Consider the following 17,381-nt stretch of genomic DNA (forward strand, 5'->3'; position numbering starts at 1 on the left):
GTCAGACAGAGAGACAGAGGGGTCAGACAGAGGGGTCAGACAGAGAGACAGACAGAGAAACAGAAAGACAGAGGGGTCAGACAGAGAGACAAACAGAGAGACAGAGGGGTCAGACAGAGGGGTCAGACAGAGGGGTCAGACAAATAGAGAAACAGAGAAACAGAGAGACAGAGGGGTCAGACAGAGAGACAAAACAGAGAGACACTCTATGCCAGTCAATCAGACCATCAGCTCTCTCTCTCATGCCGGCCCCGGGCTCCAGCCAAACTGTGTGGGGTCACCACCAACCATTCACATGACAGTCTCCACCAGTCATAAGCCTTTTCTCTGCCATGAAGAAAGGGGGGTTTTGGGCCAAATATGGGGGACCCTGGGAACAACAGTCAGGCATTGTGTGGGAACTGTGGAGGGGAGTATACACTCAGACTGTAAGGACAGCTTGCTGTGGGGCTGCCAGAGTAGGCAGGCAGGGGGAAAGGACCCTGGCCACCATTGTGCGGCCTGGACAGAGGTGTCTTTGTCTGGGGCATCGTCGCCTAGCAGGTGCTCTTTCCCCCCCCTCCTCTCACTATGGGGAGCTCCTGTGTCCAGCACCCTGGGGGCAGGAAAGAGCCATGCGGGTGGGCGGATGAGCGCCCCCTCTCTCCCAGCTGGCCCCCCTCTCCCATGGTATAGAGCGAGAGATGGGGGGGGGGCGGGTAGAGAGAAAGATAAAATAAGATAGAAAGATGGAGAGAGCATGATAAAGAATATAGGAGATCGAAAGAGAGAGAGATGCTCTGACCGTCAGACAGGAAGGGCATTATTGATCGTCTCTCTTCCACAAAGGAAGGAAATCCTCCATTAACTAAACTTTATAAAACTGATCTCCCTTTGCACTCTATGAGAAAGGGAGGAGGGACAGGGATATGGAGTGAGGGAGAGAGAGACAGAGAGAGAGCGAAAGAGAGGGAGCGAAGGATGGGTTAAGGAGAGAGAAAGACACAGAAATAGAACGTGAGAAAACTGTGAGGGAGAGATTAACACACTAATCCAATATCCGATGCTCCTGGACGACAGGGTGGGCGCTGAAGGATGTGTGTCGTAAGCATTTCACCGTGACCCACCACATCCTATACACGGCGCCACAGCAGCCCGGGCCAGGGAAACATGCTGCCAGCCGGCCCTCCGGCCAGCTCCAGCTCCAGCTCCAGACCTGACCTGACCACCACTTGCTCATACACAACACCTCCCCTCCCCTACTCATGTCCTGGCTTTACAAACCTCTCTGTGTTCTCTGGAAACCAAGCATCTCTCTCTCTCTCTCTCTCTCTCTCTCTCTCTCTCTCTCTCTCTCTCTGTGTGTCTGAGCCATGGCCACTCCCACACTCAAACAGGGTCGGGGGTATTTTTAGACATGTTATGTTATGAGACTTCAGGAAGATTTGTCGTCACAGACCCAGTTATTTTAACAGTGGTGAAAAAGACAGACAATCACCACTATAACAGGGGGGATGAGGCCATAAGACAGGAGCGCTGGGAGTACATAGGAATCCACATTAAAGAGGCTCACGTCTAAAAGCAGACTTAGACCCATGATGAGACATGCCAAGTTAGTCCTCTCCTAGGTGCCAAAGCCCCACACGCTGTCGCTGCTGGCAGAGATCTCATGGATCTGAGGTTGGAGAAGATGAAGTGTGGTATTATGCTCAGGGAACGTCTGGGAAGTCTTCTCGTGGTATAGTTGTGTTACCGAGGTGTGTTGTGTCTTAAAAGGGCTGTTGGCATGGCGATGATCATTGTAGCTTGTGATATTCTGCATCCTAACAATGTACCCACTCTTGTGCTTCATTCTATACCCATTCCATTACACTTCAATGTTGTGGGGTAAAACCAAAAGGAAGCATACTAACTAACCGATGATCATTCATCAGAGAGCAAGTAGAAAACTATCCCACATGAACGGGAACTGACGAGGCAGATGTGTGTTGTGTGTGTGTGTGTTCAGCTGCTCCATGAGTCCTCCATGAGTGGTGTTATCAAAAGCTAGGTTTACCTAACATCCAGCCCTCATGCCAGGTTATCCTTATTGTAGGGTAAATCCATTTCAATTCAATCATTTTTTTGACTGAACCTCAAATCAAATCCAATTTTATTGGTCACATACACATGATCAGCAGATGTTAATGCGAGTGTAGTGAAATGCTTGTGCATCTCTTTTGATTTGAATGAAATCTTTCTTACATATTTGGCAGGTTGACATTTATTGTTATGAGTATTTTCCTGGTTGCAGAACTGAGCAATTTCCTCTTAGATAGGCCAGCTGCAAAGTCCAAATTGGCTATATTGTAAAACTTTATGAAAACAACAATGTGCTTTGGTCTTAATGTAGGGTTAGGTATTAGGGTTACGAGTGTGGTTAAGGGTTAAGGTCAGGGTTAGGTTCAGTGGAGGCTGCTTAGGGGAGGACGGCTTATAATAATGTCTGCAACCGAGCAAATGGAATCATCAAACACATGGAAACCTTTCCACCCATTCCTCTCTAGCCACGAGCCCCTTCTCCCTAATTAAAGCACCACCAACCTCCTGTGGTTGTAGAAGTGCTCAGAAAGGGACTTTTTAGACCTGAATGCCAAAACATTCAAGAGATAAAGGTGCTGAAAGTTAACCTATTTTGTAAACCCCCACCATACCATGAGACATCCATGTCTTCATCACTGTAAAAGATAAACAGTTGAGATTGATATAATTTAACAGCTTATGAACAGGGTTGTCAAACTCATTTCTTATTTATTTATTTTTTAGTATTTATTTTATTTTAAACTTTATACATCAATTATCTAAAAACGTGTAAAAACTTTTTAAAAATCAGATACACATATGTTGCAGCTTAGACTATTTTACATTGTCTGTAGTTGTTGTGTTGTGCCTACCATTGGTTGTGATTGTGGTAGTAATTGAATGTAGAAATGCCAATTCAATTGAAATGTAAATGGTGTACCAGCCTAATTTCAGTGGTCTGAAGGGTTGAGTTCATTCTATGAATTCTATTTCTATGATTGAAATAAGAGTTTGCATGCTGTGTCTCAACTGATGGTACAAACACCTCAGATGATTTCAATCATGGTCTAAGCTGCAACATACGAGAATGTGAAAAAAATCTGAGTTTACGCATTAATGGTTTAAAAATTGTTATTAAAAAACTTTTTTAATGAAATTATAAAATAGTTTGAGACAACCCTGTTCATCAGCTTTTAAATGATATCAATCTCAACCGTTTATATTTTCTAGTAATTAAGACATGGATGGTGCCGGAAGAAATGGCAGCAGTTTTACAGGTGCCCAACCAATTGTGCTATTATGTGTTTTTTTGTGTGTTATTTGTAACTTATTTTGTACATAAATGTTTCTGCCACTGTATCTTACTGGAAAAATAGCTTCTGGATATCAGGACAGCGATCACTCACCTCAGATAAGACAAAGATTTTTTCTTCAACAAGCAGGACGCACAGGACATACTCCGAACACCAGACAAGGCCAACATCCCAGTAATTGGATAAAGGAAGAGATGCAGGTACAGAAGACACAGAGTGGTGTGCCTCGTAAGGATCCGCAAAAGGTGAGTGGGAAAGCTGCCGTTACGTCAATATTACTCGCCAACGTGCAATCAATGGACAATAAACTAGACGAGGTACGATCACAAATATCCTACCAACGGGACATCAAAAACTGTAACATCTTATGTTTCACAGAATCGTGGCTGAATGGTGACATGGATATTAAGCTAGCGGGATACACACTGCACCGTCAGGATAGAACAGCACACTCCGGTAAGACGAGGGGGAGCGGTCTGTGTATATTTGTAAACAACAGCTGGTGCACGAAATCTAAGGAAGTCTCTAGATTTTGCTCGCCTGAAGTAGAGTATCTTATGATAAACTGCAGACCACACTATTTGCCAAGAGAGTTTATCTATACTTTTTGTGGCCGTTTATTTACCACCACAGATGGATGCTGGCACTAAGACCGCACTCAGTCAGCTATATAAGGAAATAAGCAAACAGGAAGCCCAAAGGCAGCGCTCCTAGTGGCCAGAGACTTTAATGCAGGGAAACTTCAAATCAGTTTTACCTAATTTCTATCAACATGTTAAATGTGCAACCAGAGGGAAAAAGATTCTAGATCACCTGTACTCCACACATAAAGATGCGGACAGCGCTCTCCCTCGCCCTCCATTTGGTGAATGTGACCACAATTCTATCCTCCTGATTCCTGCTTACAACCAAATATTAAAGCAGGAAGCACCAGTGACTCCAGGCTATAAAAAAAATGACCAGATGAAGCAGATGCTAAGCAGATGCTAAGCTACAGGACTGTTTTGCTAGCACAGACTTGTTCCGGGATTTTTCCTATGGCATTGAGGAATACACCCCATCAGTCACTGGCTTTATCAATATGTGCATCGAGGACGTCGTCCCCACAGTGACTGTACGTACATACCCCAACCAGAAGCCATGGATTACAGGCAACATTTTCACTGAGCTAAAGAGTAGAGCTTCTGCTTTCAAGGTGCGTGACTCTAACCCGGAAGCTTATAAGAAATCCTGCTATGCCCTCCGACGAACCATCAAACAGGCAAAGCATCAATACAGGGCTAAGATTGAATCGTACTACTCCAGCTGCGACGTTTGTCTTATGTGGCAGGGCTTGCAAACTATTACAGACTACAAAGGGAAGCACAGCCGCAAGCTGCCCAGTCACACGAGCCTACAAGACAAGCTAAATTAATTCTATGCTCGCTTTAAGGCAAGCAATACTAAGGCATGCATGAGAGCATCAGCTGTTCCGGATGACTGTGTGATCACGCTCTCCGTAGCCGACGTGAGTAAGACCTTAAACAGGTCAACATTCACAAGGCTGCGGGGCCAGAAGGATTACCAGGATGTGTGCTCTGGGCATGTGCTGACCAACTGGCAGGTGTCTTTACTGACATTTTCAACATGTCCCTGATAAAGTCTGTAATAACAACATGTTTCAAGCAGGCCACCATAGTCCCTGTGCCCAAGAACACTAAGGCAACCTGCCTAAATGACTATAGACCCGTCTGTAGCCATGAAGTGCTTTGAAAGGCTGGTAATGGCTCACATCAACACCATTATCCCCTATTCCCGCTCCAATTTGCATAACATCCAAACAGATCCACAGATGATGCAATCTCTATTGCACTCCACACTGCCCTTTCCCACCTGGACAAAAGGAACACCTACGTGTGTCACGGCTGGCTGAAGGACTGGACCAAGGTGCAGCATGGTAAGCGTACATTTTCTCTTTATTAAAAATGACGCCGACCTAACAAAGAACAAAACCAAACCGTGAGGCTTTGGGCTATGTGCCCTGAACAAAGTCAAAGTTAACTTCCCACAAAACAGGTGGGGGAAAAGGGTACCTAAGTATGGTTCTCAATCAGAGACAACGATAGATGGCTGCCTCTGATTGAGAACCACACTCGGCCAAACACATAGAAATAGAAAATCATAGAACATAGACTGCCCACCCAAATCACACCCTGACCAAACCAAAATAGAGACATAAAACGCTCTCTACGGTCAGGGCGTGACAACGTGAGAATGCTATTCATTGACTACAGCTCAGTGTTCAACACCATAGTACCCTCAAAGCTCACTAAGCTAAGGATCCTGGGACTAAACACCTCCCTCTGCAACTGGATCCTGGACTTCCAGACAGGCCACCCCCAGTTGGTGAGGGTAGGTAGCAACACATCTGCCACGCTGATCCTCAACACTGGAGCCCCTTAGGGGTGCGTGCTCAGTCCCCTCCTGTACTCCCTGTTCACCCATGACTGCGTGGCCAGGCACGACTCCAACACCATCATTAAGTTTGCAGATGACACAACAGTGGTAGGCCTGATCACCGACAACGGCGAGACAGCCTACAGGGTTGGGCAAACATGTATGGAATGTTTGATTCAGATCAAAAGGGATGCTGTCAAAAATGGATTTACCCTGTAGCCTATGTTACAAATCCCCTCCAGCCAGAGTGGTCGCCTCCCCTCCCCAGCCTACCCCCTTCAGGTTGGGGGACACAAATCCCCATCAGGCCCCCGGGTGAATCTCTGTCCTGTGTGGATCAACCCTGCTTTGGCCGTTTATCAGATGGGCCGTGTGCCCGCTGCTAGCCCACGCAAGGTAAACTAAGGGGACAAATGATACATGCGCTTGTCCCTTCTTTCCTGATCATGGCAACAAAGCGTCATTGTAACTCGGAGGCAGCAGACACACAGTGGATCTTTATCTGTGGGTCCTGTGCATCCGAGCCTTTGTTCCCCTGGCTTCCTGTGAAGTCATACCTGTTACATAAGGGTCCGCTTCCTGTTTCACTGAACTGATGCGTTTGTGTAGCCATTGTGTTGGCTCTTTAATAACTTACATAGACCGTTCCGAAGACGGAAGAAGGCACAGCAGCTGTGTTGTGATGAGGGGAGAAGGCACAGGGACAACTGATCCTGTTACGCACATGCATGCGCGCACATACACACACTTTTAAAAAATTGGGAGTAAAAATGTTTTACGATTAAAAATCCTACTTTCCCTAACCTCTAACCTAACCCTACCCCTCCTAACCCTAACCCTAATACTAACCCTGACCCTACCCCTAACTCTTAACCTAACTCTACCCCTAACTCTTAACCTAACCCTACCCCTAACTCTTAACCTAACTCTACCCCTAACTCTTAACCTAACCCTACCCCTAACTCTTAACCTAACCCTACCCCTAACTCTTAACCTAACCCTACCCTTAACTCTTAACCTAACCCTACCCTTAAACTCTTAACCTAACCCTAACTCTTAACCTAACTCTACCCCTAACTCTTAACCTAACCCTACCCCTAACTCTTAACCTTACCCCTAACTCTTAACCTAATTCTACACCTAACCTTCACCCTAACCTTAACCCGAACCTTAACCCCAAAACCCTAAACCTAACCCTTAAGTTTAAAATAGCATTGAATAAATTTAGGACATGAAAATGTCCTTTTTATCTACCTTGTCAAGACATTCGGGTGAATTGTTGGACATTGGGGTCCTGATAAGGTAGGCAAACAAGTGCAAACACACACACACACACACACACACACACACACACACACACACACACACACACACACACACACACACACACACACACACACACACACACACATACACACACACACACACAGCAAAGCCTTTGATAAAATCACCACTGCAAACACATCCTTAGTACTAATCCCCCCAGCAGTACACATCTCAGCCAACAGCAGAGTTATATCTATCTAGGACAGTCACACCAATGTGGAGCATACACCTCGGAAGTCCTCTCTCTTTTGTGTTCTTTTCACAATGCGATCGCAGCAGCCTGGTAACAGCTCCCCACACAGGTTTGGTAAAAAGAGGAAACACAATAGAGAGCAAGAGATATTAGTAGTGAAGACAATGTGGCTGAGGACCCATAGTGCAACTACTGGCTGGCTGAGGAGAGGAGCCACAGAGGGCTGCGGAAATAGCGGCTCATATTCTCTGACTGGTTGTCCTTCTGGGCCTCCTACAGATGTAGGATCTTAATTTGAGCCAGCAGGAAAATAATTCTGCAGCAACAGGAAATGTGATTATGTGGATTATAATTAGTGGACATTTTTGTAGGTGTTGATAAAATCAAGTCTGAAATTGCAGTGGAAATTATAAAGTTCAGAAGTGTTTCAAACCTCAAATAGACTGCAAGTTTTACATTTCCTGCATTGCAGAAAAGTTATCCTGCAACAGGTTGATCAAATTAAGACATACATATCTGTATACTATACTGTACTATACTATACTAGAAAACTACTCTTCCCATACTCCCTCAGAGCCTACAGGAAGCAGCTTCCTGAGTCTATAGCCTAGGAGTATGGCCTACTGCTACTGTGGTAGAACGGCAGGGCAGCGGTACGAGAAGAAAGATCCCACTGGGCACAGACATCAGTTCAATGTCTAGTTTTGATTTACATTTGGTTGAGTTGTCAACTAAAGTGAATTCAAGGTGAAATCAACAAAACAATTTACCATGTCATTGAATTTAGGTTCAAAGTTGGGTGAATAAAAGACGAAATGCCCTAACATTGATTACTTTTTGAAAATTCAATCAGTTTTCCAAGTTGATTCAACTTCACCGTACAGATCTTTTTGGTTGAAATGACGTGGAAACGACGTTGATTCAACCAGTTTTTGCCCAGTAGGATGAGATAATAAACTGATTTGCATAATTGTGCCAGGTACCTACGTTGCTTTAGATACTGGCTGTCACTAGACTGATGTCATCAATCCCTATGTGCCTGAACGTCAGAGTAAAAAGTCATTTTGCCATGTTCCCAAACATGGGTTCAGAGTAGCTACCAATTAAAAAAAGAATGGAGCTAACAACACCTGGAAACAACAGAAGAAGAAGTAAGTGAGAGTTGAACTGTGGGAGAGGAGAGGAGAGGAGAGGAGAAGGGAGGGGAGGGGAGGGAAGGGGAGGAGAGGAGAGGAGAGGAGAGGAGAGGAGAGGAGAGGGGAGGGGAGGGGAGGGGAGGGAATGTTTTACAACAGTGTTCTCTGTGAGAGATAAATGTATAAAATGTTATTGCGGTTGTGTTGGCTGAGCTCCAGAGGAAGTGTTGGGCTTTGACAATGCGCTCACCAGGAATGCACTGCAGCTGAGTCCAAGTGGGTGTGTCAGCGCTGTGGGGTCGGAAGCCAAGTTTGGTAGGCTCTGGCCCCTCGGCGCCTCAGGGGACTGCTGTGCTGTTATTCACCCAGCACAGAGCATAAGCCGGAGAATTGTGTGTGTGTGTGTATGTCACAGGAATGCTCTTTCACATGTACTTAGGCATAAGACATTCAAGTTGAAAGATCCATCCACATGAAATATACAACAGCTGATCAGTCTCAAGTTTAAAAGTATCAAATTACACGGCCTGAATACTGAATACTTATAATGGTGGTGAGTCGTGGAGCCTCATTAAAATTCTTGTCCCCTACCATTCACCTCAGTACACTTTTGTTGCCATTCCTTGAGCCATTTAAAAATAAGGGAAAACAATCCAGTTTGCTGAGCTACATTTAAATTTTAGCAGACACTCTTATCCAGAGTGACTTACAGGAGCATATAGGGTTACGTGCCTTGCTCAAGGGTACATCGACAGATTTTTCACCTAGTTGGCTCGGGGATTCAAACCAGCTGCCTTTCATAAACTGGCCCAATGCTCCTAACCGCTAGGCTACCTCCTGTCCCACAGCTATGACTGATCCACCAGTTTATAGGCTTTGTGTATGAATATGCTGCATGTCTTAATGTGCCTTCTGCACAAAGTAGTGCATGGAAGAAAATCATTGAATAGGAACAAGATTAACCGGTGCCCCCACACATTGACTCTGTACTGGTACCCCCTGTATATAGTCTCCACATTGACTCTGTACCGGTACCCCCCCCCCTGTATATAGTCTTCACATTGACTCTGTATCGGTACCCCCTGTATATAGTCTCCACATTGACTCTGTACCGGTACCCCCTGTATATAGTCTCCACATTGACTCTGTACCGGTACCCCCTGTATATAGTCTTCACATTGACTCTGTACCGGTACCCCCTGTAAATAGTCTTCACATTGACTCTGTACCGGTACCCCCTCTGTATATAGTCTCCACATTGACTCTGTACCGGTACCCCCTGTATATAGTCTTCACATTGACTCTGTACCGGTACCCCCTCTGTATATAGTCTCCACATTGACTCTGTACCGGTACCCCCTGTATATAGTCTCCACATTGACTCTGTACCGGTACCCCCTGTATATAGTCTTCACATTGACTCTGTACCGGTAACCCCCCTGTATATGGTCTCCACATTGACTCTGTACCGGTACCCCCTGTATATAGTCTCCACATTGACTCTGTACCGGTACTCCCCCCCCCCCATGTATATAGTCTCCACATTGACTCTGTACGGTACCCCCCTGTATATAGTCTCCACATTGACTCTGTACCGGTACCCCCTGTATATAGTCTCCACATTGACTCTGTACCGGTACCCCCCCTGTATATACCAGTCTCGCTATTGTTATTTTACTGCTGCTCTTTAATTACTTGTTCCTTCTAATTTTTATTCGTATTTTTTAAACTGCATTGTTGGTTAGGGGCTTGTAAGTAAGAATTTCACTGTTGTATTCGGCGCATGTGACTAATAAAATGTGATAAAAAATGTGATTTGAGATGACATAGTGTCACTAGTGAAAGTCTACATACCCCTTGCAGTCTTCACATTTTGATACTTCAAATTTGATCTCAAAAGGGAATAAATCCTACCGATCTACACAACCTACTCCACATTTCCAAAGTCAAAGAAAAATTTATAGAAAATAGTCCAAATGAATCAAATCAAATAAATAAAGTGTTTTGATTGCGTATGTCTTCACAGCCCAGAGTTAATACCTGGTGGAAGCACCTTTGGCAACCGTTACAGATGTAAACCATATTGAATAACATTCCATCAATTTCCCACAATTCTTAGGGCATAGCACTTTAAATGCATTGTTTTTGTCAAAATTGCTCAAGCTCAGTAAATTTGGTTTGGAGTCATTGATGGACAGCAATATTCAAACCTGGTCTTTGCTTTTCAACGCAATTTAAGTCAGGACTGAGACTGGACCATTCAGGAGCACTCAACACATATTGGAAAGCCATTCTGGTGTGCCTTTGGTATTAACATCTGTGTAATTGTCTCTGTGATAAATAAAACTCTATCCCACGGTTAGGTATTCAGAAGACTGTGTCAAGGTTTTCTCAAACTTTTTATCTTGGCTTTGCTCCTTTCATTTTAATTTTGATCCTGACAGTCCCTGCCGGTGACAAGCATACCCATAACATGAGACTGCCACCACAGTACTTGACAACACAGAGGATCAACAACATTGCATTCACTCCACATTACTGGCCTGTATGACAGTGAAAAGAATTAAGCCTGTAGAAAAAAGAATCCACTCCAAATCATCCATTTTGTTTTCAAAAAGGCTGTTTGGTAGTACAGCAAGATAGCACGACAAAGAAATTAACGTTTTGACCTAAATTAAAACGACAGGCTTCGGTCGTATCCAATAAAACACAACACAGAGTGATTCTTTATTTTCAAGTATTGTGGTGGCAGCATCATGTTATTGGTATGCTTGTCACCGACAGGGACTGGGGAGTGTGTCAGGATCTAAAGAAATATGAATGGAACAAAGCCCAGGTAAAAAGTTAGAGGGAAACCGGCCTCAGTCATCCAAAAACTTAACCCAAGGTTAGAGTTGTATTTTTCAGCAGGGCAATTACACATATTTTAATGCTAAAAGACAAGTCAGAATTGCTTTCCAAGAGGTGTTGAGTGTTCCTGAGTGGTGCAGTCTCAGTTTAAATTGGCTTGAAAAATCAGTGACAAGGTTTTTGACTCCCAACCACATTTACTATGGTGTATATATAATATAAAATGCTCTTTCAAGACACCAGTGCTATACTTTTTACAGCTGTCTGAGCTTTGACCAGTGCAAATCCATTTGGCCTAGGTGTTAGCAGAGTCAAAGCGAGCAGCAGGCCTGAGTAGCCTCAGAAAGCGGAAATGATGCTGGTCGTGGCATTTGCGTCCCTTGCCTTTGCAACCAGGAAAAGCACTTAGAAATGACAAATAGTCATACATCATTCATGTTTTTTAAATATATTTAACTGTTTAATAAAACAGAATGCAAGTCCTTTGTACTGCAAAACTGGTTATGCACCATTTAAAGTGCTATGGGTAAGACCATTGGCTTGACCCAGTAGTGATGTAGTTGTCCCAGAGTTCTAGTGACATGTTTTGAGGATTTAGATGTATATGTCTATTATTTTGAACGCTAAACGTTGAACAATACGATTGAATATATTGTATAGATCAATAAAAACAAAGAAGGCTATTAAAATAGTTTTTTTTCTTATAGTATAGCTCTAATGTGTGTCCCCTTAGTTTTATGTCATTCAAAATTGTACCTTTATTTAACTAGGCATGTTAGTTAAGAACAAATTATTATTTTCAATGACAGCCTCGGAACATTGGGTTAACTGCCTTATTCAGGGGCAGAACGACAGATGTTTACCTTGTCAGCTCGGGGATTCAATCTTGCAAACTTTCGGTTACTAGTCCAATGCGCTAACCACTAGGCTACCTGCCACCCATTATAAAGATATATACTTACTATACAAGGTCCTTGAGCATTCTCTTCAGGGGAAAACTGTTATTGGGGAAGGGGTCTGTATTAATGAAAATTATTAGCTAATCACACCTTTTTAGTATGTCATAAATCTGAGGATTCCATTGATCATTCGGTGAGTCTGAATCCAAAGTGTCATTTAGTTTTAGTCAATTTAAATGAAGGGAAATTACGTTGTGAGCAAAATTATTAATTATATCACTTTAATGGATTGACGACCTTGGATCTGAGCATTTGTGGTCTCCATTTCATAAAATCCTAATTTACAGTACCAAAAATGTCTCATCGGTGTTACCATCATTGGTGTAACTACTCCTACTGGTCGCACAATGTTATTATAAGGGTAAAAAAAAGTTATTAAAGCCATATTAGTCGATTTAGAATGGAAAGATGTACCCAAATACAGTATATATTTTTAAAAAATTACAAATTAAAAAATATTCCCAGAATGGCATGTCCAAATGTCACTGTAATTCAAGAACGACCCAGGCAAGACAGTAGCTCTTTGTTTAAAGTTGCTGCTTGGTCAGATGCCATGGAGTTCGGAGAACGAAGGAGTCTGGCTGGTGCACTCTGAAACTTTTGGCAAACTCTCAATTACATCTCCCCTGCTCTCACCCCACCTCCCTTTCTCTCTAATGCCTCCGATTTCACCCCGCCTCCCTTTCTCTCACCCCACCTCCCTTTCTCTCACCCCACCTCCCTTTCTCTCTAATGCCTCCGCTCTCACCCCGCCTCCCTTTCTCTCACCCCACCTCCCTTTCTCTCACCCCACCTCCCTTTCTCTCTAATGCCTCCGCTCTCACCCCGCCTCCCTTTCTCTCACCCCATCTCCATTTCTCTCACCCCACCTCCCTTTCTCTCACCCCACCTCCCTTTCTCTCTAATGCCTCTGCTCTCACCCCACCTCCCTTTCTCTCACCCCACCTCCCTTTCTCTCTAATGCCTCCGCTCTCACCCCACCTCCCTTTCTCTCACCCCACCTCCCTTTCTCTCTAATGCCTCCGCTCTCACCCCGCCTCCCTTTCTCTCACCCCACCTCCCTTTCTCTCACCCCACCTCCCTTTCTCTCACCCCACCTCCCTTTCTCTCTAATGCCTCTGCTCTCACCCCACCTCCCTTTCTCTCACCCCACCTCCCTTTCTCTCACCCGCCTCCCTTTCTCTCACCCCACCTCCCTTTCTCTCACCCCACCTCCCTTTCTCTCACCCCACCTCCCTTTCTCTCACCCCACCTCCCTTTCTCTCTAATGCCTCCGCTATCACCCCACCTCCCTTTCTCTCACCCCACCTCCCTTTCTCTCACCCCACCTCCCTTTCTCTCTAATGCCTCCGCTATCACCCCACCTCCCTTTCTCTCACCCCACCTCCCTTTCTCTCAACCGCCTCCCTTTCTCTCACCCCACCTCCCTTTCTCTCACCCCACCTCCCTTTCTCTCTAATGCCTCCTCTATCACCCCACCTCCCTTTCTCTCACCCCACCTCCCTTTCTCTCACCCCACCTCCCTTTCTCTCACCCCACCTCCCTTTCTCTCACCCGCCTCCCTTTCTCTCACCCCACCTCCCTTTCTCTCACCCGCCTCCCTTTCTCTCACCCCACCTCCCTTTCTCTCTAATGCCTCCTCTATCACCCCACCTCCCTTTCTCTCACCCGCCTCCTTTCTCTCACCCCACCTCCCTTTCTCTCACCCCGCCTCCCTTTCTCTCACCCCACCTCCCTTTCTCTCACCCCACCTCCCTTTCTCTCACCCCACCTCCCTTTCTCTCTAATGCCTCTGCTCTCACCCCGCCTCCCTTTCTCTCACCCCACCTCCCTTTCTCTCACCCCACCTCCCTTTCTCTCTAATGCCTCCTCTATCACCCCACCTCCCTTTCTCTCACCCGCCTCCCTTTCTCTCACCCGCCTCCCTTTCTCTCACCCCACCTCCCTTTCTCTCACCCCACCTCCCTTTCTCTCACCCCACCTCCCTTTCTCTCACCCCACCTCCCTTTCTCTCTAATGCCTCCGCTATCACCCCACCTCCCTTTCTCTCACCCCACCTCCCTTTCTCTCACCCCACCTCCCTTTCTCTCTAATGCCTCCGCTATCACCCCACCTCCCTTTCTCTCACCCCACCTCCCTTTCTCTCACCCGCCTCCCTTTCTCTCACCCCACCTCCCTTTCTCTCACCCCACCTCCCTTTCTCTCACCCCACCTCCCTTTCTCTCACCCGCCTCCCTTTCTCTCACCCCACCTCCCTTTCTCTCACCCCACCTCCCTTTCTCTCTAATGCCTCCTCTATCACCCCACCTCCCTTTCTCTCACCCCACCTCCCTTTCTCTCACCCCACCTCCCTTTCTCTCTAATGCCTCCGCTATCACCCCACCTCCCTTTCTCTCACCCCACCTCCCTTTCTCTCACCCCACCTCCCTTTCTCTCACCCCACCTCCCTTTCTCTCACCCCACCTCCCTTTCTCTCTAATGCCTCCGCTATCACCCCACCTCCCTTTCTCTCACCCCACCTCCCTTTCTCCCACCCCACCTCCCTTTCTCTCTAATGCCTCTGCTCTCACCCCACCTCCTTTCTCTCACCCCACCTCCCTTTCTCTCTAATGCCTCCGCTCTCACCCCACCTCCCTTTCTCTCACCCCACCTCCCTTTCTCTCTAATGCCTCCGCTCTCACCCCGCCTCCCTTTCTCTCACCCCACCTCCCTTTCTCTCACCCCACCTCCCTTTCTCTCAACCCACCTCCCTTTCTCTCTAATGCCTCTGCTCTCACCCCACCTCCCTTTCTCTCACCCCACCTCCCTTTCTCTCTAATGCCTCCGCTATCACCCCACCTCCCTTTCTCTCACCCCACCTCCCTTTCTCTCACCCCACCTCCTTTCTCTCACCCCATCTCCATTTCTCTCACCCCACCTCCCTTTCTCTCACCCCACCTCCCTTTCTCTCTAATGCCTCTGCTCTCACCCCACCTCCTTTCTCTCACCCCACCTCCCTTTCTCTCTAATGCCTCCGCTCTCACCCCACCTCCCTTTCTCTCACCCCACCTCCCTTTCTCTCTAATGCCTCCGCTCTCACCCCGCCTCCCTTTCTCTCACCCCACCTCCCTTTCTCTCACCCCACCTCCCTTTCTCTCACCCCACCTCCTTTCTCTCTAATGCCTCCGCTATCACCCCACCTCCCTTTCTCTCACCCCACCTCCCTTTCTCTCACCCCACCTCCCTTTCTCTCACCCCACCTCCCTTTCTCTCTAATGCCTCCGCTATCACCCCACCTCCCTTTCTCTCACCCCACCTCCCTTTCTCTCACCCCACCTCCCTTTCTCTCTAATGCCTCTGCTCTCACCCCACCTCCCTTTCTCTCACCCCACCTCCCTTTCTCTCTAATGCCTCCGCTCTCACCCCACCTCCCTTTCTCTCACCCCACCTCCCTTTCTCTCTAATGCCTCCGCTCTCACCCCGCCTCCCTTTCTCTCACCCCACCTCCCTTTCTCTCACCCCACCTCCCTTTCTCTCAACCCACCTCCCTTTCTCTCTAATGCCTCTGCTCTCACCCCACCTCCCTTTCTCTCACCCCACCTCCCTTTCTCTCTAATGCCTCCGCTATCACCCCACCTCCCTTTCTCTCACCCCACCTCCCTTTCTCTCACCCCACCTCCCTTTCTCTCACCCGCCTCCCTTTCTCTCACCCCACCTCCCTTTCTCTCACCCCACCTCCCTTTCTCTCACCCCACCTCCCTTTCTCTCTAATGCCTCCGCTATCACCCCACCTCCCTTTCTCTCACCCCACCTCCCTTTCTCTCTAATGCCTCCGCTATCACCCCACCTCCCTTTCTCTCACCCCACCTCCCTTTCTCTCACCCCACCTCCCTTTCTCTCACCCCACCTCCCCACCTCCCTTTCTCTCACCCCACCTCCCCTTTCTCTCACCCCACCTCCCTTTCTCTCTAATGCCTCCGCTATCACCCCACCTCCCTTTCTCTCACCCCACCTCCTTTCTCTCACCCCACCTCCCTTTCTCTCACCCGCCTCCCTTTCTCTCACCCCACCTCCTTTCTCTCACCCCACCTCCCTTTCTCTGACCCCACCTCCCTTTCTCTCACCCGCCTCCCTTTCTCTCACCCCACCTCCCTTTCTCTCACCCCACCTCCCTTTCTCTCTAATGCCTCCTCTATCACCCCACCTCCCTTTCTCTCACCCCACCTCCCTTTCTCTCACCCCACCTCCCTTTCTCTCACCCCACCTCCCTTTCTCTCTAATGCCTCCGCTATCACCCCACCTCCCTTTTTCTCACCCCACCTCCTTTCTCTCACCCCCACCTCCCTTTCTCTCACCCCACCTCCCTTTCTCTCACCCCACCTCCCTTTCTCTCTAATGCCTCCGCTATCACCCCACCTCCCTTTCTCTCACCCCACCTCCCTTTCTCTCACCCCACCTCCCTTTCTCTCTAATGCCTCCGCTCTCACCCCACCTCCCTTTCTCTCACCCGCCTCCCTTTCTCTCACCCCACCTCCCTTTCTCTCACCCGCCTCCTTTCTCTCACCCCACCTCCCTTTCTCTCACCCCACCTCCCTTTCTCTCTAATGCCTCCTCTATCACCCCACCTCCCTTTCTCTCACCCCACCTCCCTTTCTCTCACCCCACCTCCCTTTCTCTCACCCCACCTCCCTTTCTCTCACCCCACCTCCCTTTCTCTCACCCCACCTCCCTTTCTCTCTAATGCCTCTGCTCTCACCCCGCCTCCCTTTCTCTCACCCCACCTCCCTTTCTCTCACCCCACCTCCCTTTCTCTCTAATGCCTCCTCTATCACCCCACCTCCCTTTCTCTCACCCGCCTCCCTTTCTCTCACCCGCCTCCCTTTCTCTCACCCCACCTCCCTTTCTCTCACCCCACCTCCCTTTCTCTCACCCCACCTCCCTTTCTCTCACCCCACCTCCCTTTCTCTCTAATGCCTCCGCTATCACCCCACCTCCCTTTCTCTCACCCCACCTCCCTTTCTCTCACCCCACCTCCCTTTCTCTCTAATGCCTCCGCTATCACCCCACCTCCCTTTCTCTCCACCCCACCTCCCTTTCTCTCACCCGCCTCCCTTTCTCTCACCCCACCTCCCTTTCTCTCACCCCACCT

Source organism: Oncorhynchus nerka, linkage group LG10, assembly GCF_034236695.1.
Source record: "Oncorhynchus nerka isolate Pitt River linkage group LG10, Oner_Uvic_2.0, whole genome shotgun sequence".
In the NCBI taxonomy this organism is placed as follows: domain Eukaryota; kingdom Metazoa; phylum Chordata; class Actinopteri; order Salmoniformes; family Salmonidae; genus Oncorhynchus; species Oncorhynchus nerka.